Raw genomic sequence first — 6,000 nt, 5'->3', positions numbered from 1 at the left:
TTTCCAGCTATCAGGATAGCAAAATATTTATAAAGTTGATTTTGGGTGCTTATGTTAGGATACCATACAGAGTCTGACACTTCTTGAGAAAAATGAGTCACATCAAATCACTAGTCTCTGGCAGAAATTATATTTAAAACATATGTTGCTACCATAAAGTGCTGGTTTTATTTTAGGAAGAGATGAATCTGAAGTAGTCCGCATGCACAAAGAATTACCAACATTGCCATATGCATATGCTAAAGATTTGGTTCTGAAAGATGCCTTTTACTTCTGAAGGAAAACCTGCTTTCGATCTCCTAATGAAATACAGTAGCACCAACTCCTGCCATCTCAACCGATGTCGGCTAGATCCTATTACTATAAAAGCATGAACTACTTTCCAGCACAAAAGCTCATTTACCTCATGAGTCAGCTGCAGCTTGTCTTTGGGCTTAGCTGCCAATGAAGCTCTTTCATCTCAATTCAGATGCAAACCTCCCTGATCTGTGTAATAAGAGAAAAACCATCCTGGGGAGGGGGGAGACCCAGCTAGAAAACATCTTCCTGGTTACTAAACAACAACAAAAACATCTCCCCCAGAAAAGTCAGCGGAAAAGTATTTTATTCCTGCATTGGTTATTATTAAAGAACTCCTTTGTCATTCTTTAGCTTTGAAATGGCCCTTCCAGATGTTACATATCTCTGTCACATATTTCTATGTCTGTCCTGCCTCCTTTGACTTGCTCAGTGATCATGGGCAACACGGAGATGCACTGAATAATCAGAAGCAGACTTCAGGATCTAACAAAAGAAGAACTGTTGGAGATGAGAGCTTTTAGCAGCTGCAATTATCAAACGTTCTGAAGAATTTGACTTGCACTCTAGTCTCTATTCTAACAGAATATTATGAAAAGGAGGAAATTTTTATGGAGGAAAAAACATTACATGTCTGCTCTGCTCTTATTCACAGAAATCTTCTTTTATATATGAAGTTACTGCATCAATAAAATACAAATCATGTGTGCATGTCCTTTAACAATTTGGAGGTAAAATAACAGAGTAATTACACGGTAACATATACACCTGTAAAGAACTCTGATGCTCAAAATTAACAGCTAATAATATTCAACATCAGTTATTCATGGTTTCTGGTTGCCTCTGAAGTATAGCACACATCAGGACCGTATCACCTTAAAAAGCCTTCACTCTTCTCATAGATAATCGGCAGTTTTCTAAGTATTATTATGTCCTTTAAACTGTGCTACAATTTTATTATTACAGCTTAGTTGTTGATCTGCATTATATAACTATAGAATTCCAGAGCACTAAAGGTTTCTTGGCTGCTACTGTTAAACAATCAGAAATATGTAACAAAATACTTCTGCAAAGCTCAGGGAGAAATTTTTTAAATGTTATATACAAAAGGATCAGACTTAATTAATGCAAATATATTGATGACATCTGTAAACACTGTTCGGAAAGATAGTACACCTGCTTTTCATCTCTAACACTTCTACTTTAAGAACTAAGCAAATCATACTAAGGTACCAGCTCTAACCCAAAAGCTGACACCCAGAATCAAAACCAGTGCCCCAAGATAAACCATTGTTTAGCTGATAATGTGCTCTGGAAAGCCAGATAATGGCCCCTTATTTGCAATGGCTACATACCTTATGCGACCTTCCCTCACAGGGGTGCGCTTAATTTTGATCCACTGCATTTCCCTATAAAGAGAACAGATTGTCTTAATCAAATGAGCGAACTCTGGAACCGGTTCAGTATCTTTCAGAGGCAAGACATTTCCAGTAATTGTTATTTTTAACATGTATGAACCTGTTCTACTAAATTTCCTTCTAGCATTGTCCAAATAAACCTGATTATGTAAATGTTTCATACATTCTGCTTTTTCTTTTTCTGACATACTTTGATAGCAGATGACATTCTTGTGACAGTTACAGCAGATTGTATTTTCTGGTACAGTAAAGCAAGTCTCTCCAAATTTTTTCTATACTGTAAAGCAAACCACTCTAAAAATCACATCATTTTAATGCTAGGACTTTCATCCTATAATTCCTACATCTAACTCATCTCTCAAACTCATTATTCCATGTGTATCTTGAAGAATTTCAGTGTCTAATCTGCAACCATCTAGAGTTTTTCTTCTGACTTTGAGTAATAGTTTACATATCCATTTATACTATAGATTATTGTAAGCAAGAATCCTACACCCTCATATTTATTGGACAGGGCATCTCAGTGTACTTCATACAAACAAGAGTTGAAGGCCTGCTCTACCAAACATTGAATCAGTCCTCGGTGCATGAACAGCAGAAAGTCTGATGAAAGCCTTCAGTTTATCCCAAATTGTTCCTTTTATAGTAGAAATGGAGATGCTTCTCAGGAGAGTCATGCCCATGCCCGAGTTCAGACGGAATGTGCCACAAAGACAAGAGTAGGTTCCATTTGACAGTCTTGATGCAGGCCAACAAAATCTGCTGTGCATTTGAAACAGGCTTCTGACACAGCCATGGTTTTGGATTTATCAGTTAGCAACACAGTTGTCTGAAAGACCTATTTCTGTAAGAGAAAGCCTTCCTGACCTCCCCTATATGAAGAACTGAGTATCAATGACATACTCTGTGGAAAACACAGAAAATTAATTCCTTGAGTAATCAGGAAAAGCAGAGGGACACCGAAGCACAAAACCCCACATTTTGTATGAAGATATTTCATCCGAAAGGATTAAATCGCCTCCAGTCCCTTGTTAGAGGTGATAGCTATGGAGAAAGATATCACTACAGAGAAGTACAATAGCAAGGTAAGCAAGTAATTTACCAGTGGTTAAAATGAAGGCCCAACAAGTACAATCATTGAGTTCCCTCACAAGACAGCTTTGGTAGAGGTAACTTTACTGTTAACTTTCTCAGGAACTGGAAAACCACGGGGCGAAAATACAGATGCTTCCTGAAATTAGTGGACTGATAGGTAAGAGAGCTCTATTAAACTTCACTTGGCATACAAGGGAGAAATTTGAGATCTCTAAAGTTAATTAATCCAAAACATTCAGTACTCAGTTCCAGTAATGAGAAATGCTGAAAACTTGGTTCACTTTGTGAGGTATGTGCATCTCAAATCTTTTTAGTCTCAGTGAAAAGCACCTTTATTGATGAGGAGCAGCAAGATTGAGAAAAATATTCATTCTGTGAGTCAAACCAGTCTCACAGAATGAGTGAGACTGAAACACAGTGAGACCAGATCAGTGAAATTTCAAGGTCTCTGTGAGATTTGGGAGCAAAAAATAAGATCTCAGAACATTCATAGATGCGTAAAACTATCTGGGTAACAAATTTCCCTTGTGTCTCACCCTGACCATTGAAGGCACCTTCTGTCTTGCGTCAGTCAGTATCTTCAGCTGGAGGGGAAGACGACAAATACCCTAAATTAAACTGGGAGGATAACAAGCAGAGACTACTGACTACTAGGATTTGGGTTTAAAAAAATCTGATTACTCTATCAGAGACAAACAGAAGTCTCTCAGAATAACCAGAAACATGAAAAAAAAAAAACAGTCCTCAACAGTACTCATTCACCAGTTACCAAGGAGGTAAACCGATAGGCAGATGGGTCTAATTCTTTGTGCATAAGTCTCAAAGCTCAGCTACTTTCTGACAGAGGGAAAAATTTCAGGCCAATTTGTTTGGATTTCACCTGAAAACCCCCAAAGTCTGAAATACCCTGCACACTGTTGATCACTGCAATGAGATTTCTCTGAATACACTGCCCATTCCAAGACAGATGCAGCCGTAGAAACAGATTTGGATAAGGAATAGTGGTAAAAAGATGCCAGCTCTGGATCCGTCCCACCACTGTGACAAGAAGCGTCTCTCACACTCTGAACAATAGCTAGTAAGGAACAAGGCACTTCAGACAAATCACTATTTCAATGAATATCAAAATTGGACAATAACATGTCAAGGCTTACAACCAGTTGGGAGGTAGGGAAGACTGCAAACATGGGGACCAGTGTGACACAAAAAAAAAAGCTAAGAGATTGAATGAGGGTAAAAAGGAGTATTTGAAGCCAAGGATTTCAAAGGGCCTGCTTTTTTATTTTTTTTAATTTTCCTTTTCTATTCCTTTTCAGTCAAATTGGCCAGGCAGCTACAGAAATAGGGTTACCCCACTCCCACTACTGTGAGCCACTACAACAGCTGGGAGGTTGGTTCCAAGGAGTCTAAGGAGACTTGAACTCTAAGGAGTCTAAGGAGCCTTAGACTCCGGCAGTGCGACCTCCCAGCGCTTTCACCAGCAAGTTCAATACTATACTGAGCGCACAGGTCCACAACGCATGTACAGTATGAAGATTTCCACTTCAACAGGCCTCTGGAGTTTGTAGGTCTATTTTTAAGTAAAAAAAAAAAGTTATTTCATATTGAGTTGATATACATGGATTGGGGGGAGGGATGGAAGACAAAGTCTTTTACCTCTTTGTTTCATATAACTCTTCACTCCTCCAGTCTCTCTTTTCACCTTAATTCTCTAGATTCAACCTCGTTCATGACTTGCTTAATTCTCCCACCATGTGCATTTTTTCCCCTGAGTATATTATTCATTAGAAAGCCTTCAGCATTAATCTGGACTTCAAGATAAAAAGTTGAATTTACTTCACTGCTTTTCCCAAACAGTCTATTGGTCATGTGGAAAGAGTTGTTTTCCCTATGAATATAAATACATTAAGGTTTTTGAAGAACACTTACATCTCCAACAACTACTGCCAGTAGCATACCAATTCGCAGTATGGTTCAGTTCTACCATGTCTGTGAGAAATTATCATTTTAGTCTATTAGCAAGTTGCTTATGAAATGTTTCAGATGTGTTATGAAAATAAATGAGGGCTAATTATATCGGAAGTCACCTATTTAAATCATCTTGGCAACTCTGGAAATACATTAAATTTCTATAAAAAGCTTGTTAAAAAATGGCTTTTCATGGTATGGTTTTGATTTCCGTATATAAAAATGTACCACACTGGTTTGAGGGAAAGTTTACAGAAACATTAATTTAGACAAGAGTAGAAACACTGTGATTACTTTTAAAATGTTTGGATATTGATTTAAAAAAAAACTGTTGTTGTCTCAATAATGGAGGAAAAAAATCATAGCTAACACCTGAAGAAAGGCAGCAATAAATTTTTTCACAAAAAAAATACTATTATGGGTACAGGCTTGTATTTAAAGTATATCACAAAAAGTAATTTTCTCAACCTGGATCTGAAAAACAACATGAAGCAACTCTTGCAAGTGCTTTTCTGCTTAAGCAAGACAGGTGTGATTTAAGCAACGCTTCTAATTGGCAGGGGAAACAATCAGCAGATAAACTTGATTGTTAATATTTACATAGGAAAATAATTCTGGCCATTATTAGAAGATTACTCAGAACAACATTTAAATAACACCATCTCATGCTAATTATAAACTGACTGATTAAACTGAGGAAACAACTGAAACGCAGTAACAGCCACAAAGGCTAAAACTTACCACTCTCCTCTGCGCCTCCTGCTCCCCCAGCCAGGTACCTCACCGCCATGGCGGCAGAAGAGAGAGGGGGAAAATAACTTTGGTTTTGTTAAAGCTGCCGGGGGGCAGCAGGGACAGCAGCCTGTGAGGGTGGACAAGCCGGGGCCAGGCTGCAGCTCCTGGGCAGGGCCTGAAGCAGGGGCTCCCGAGGCGCCTGAGGCCGGGGGGGGCGCCCGAGGCGCCTGAGGCCGGGGGGGGCGCCCGAGGCGCCTGAGGCCGGGGGGGGCGCCCGAGGCGCCTGAGGCCGGGGGGGGCGCCCGAGGCGCCTGAGGCCGGGGGGGGCGCCCGAGGCGCCTGAGGCCGGGGGGGGCGCCCGAGGCGCCTGAGGCCGGGGCACCTGAGGACAGGGTCTCCCAAGGCACCTGAGGTTCCTGAGGCTGGTGGTTCCTAAGGCACCTGAGAATGGGGCTTCTGAGGCAACTGAGGCCGGGGGCTTCCAAGG

Source organism: Phaethon aethereus (assembly GCF_964289735.1).
Source record: "Phaethon aethereus genome assembly, chromosome: 8".
Taxonomy (NCBI): Eukaryota; Metazoa; Chordata; class Aves; order Phaethontiformes; family Phaethontidae; genus Phaethon; species Phaethon aethereus.
Note: the sequence above shows the minus strand (reverse complement) of the source record.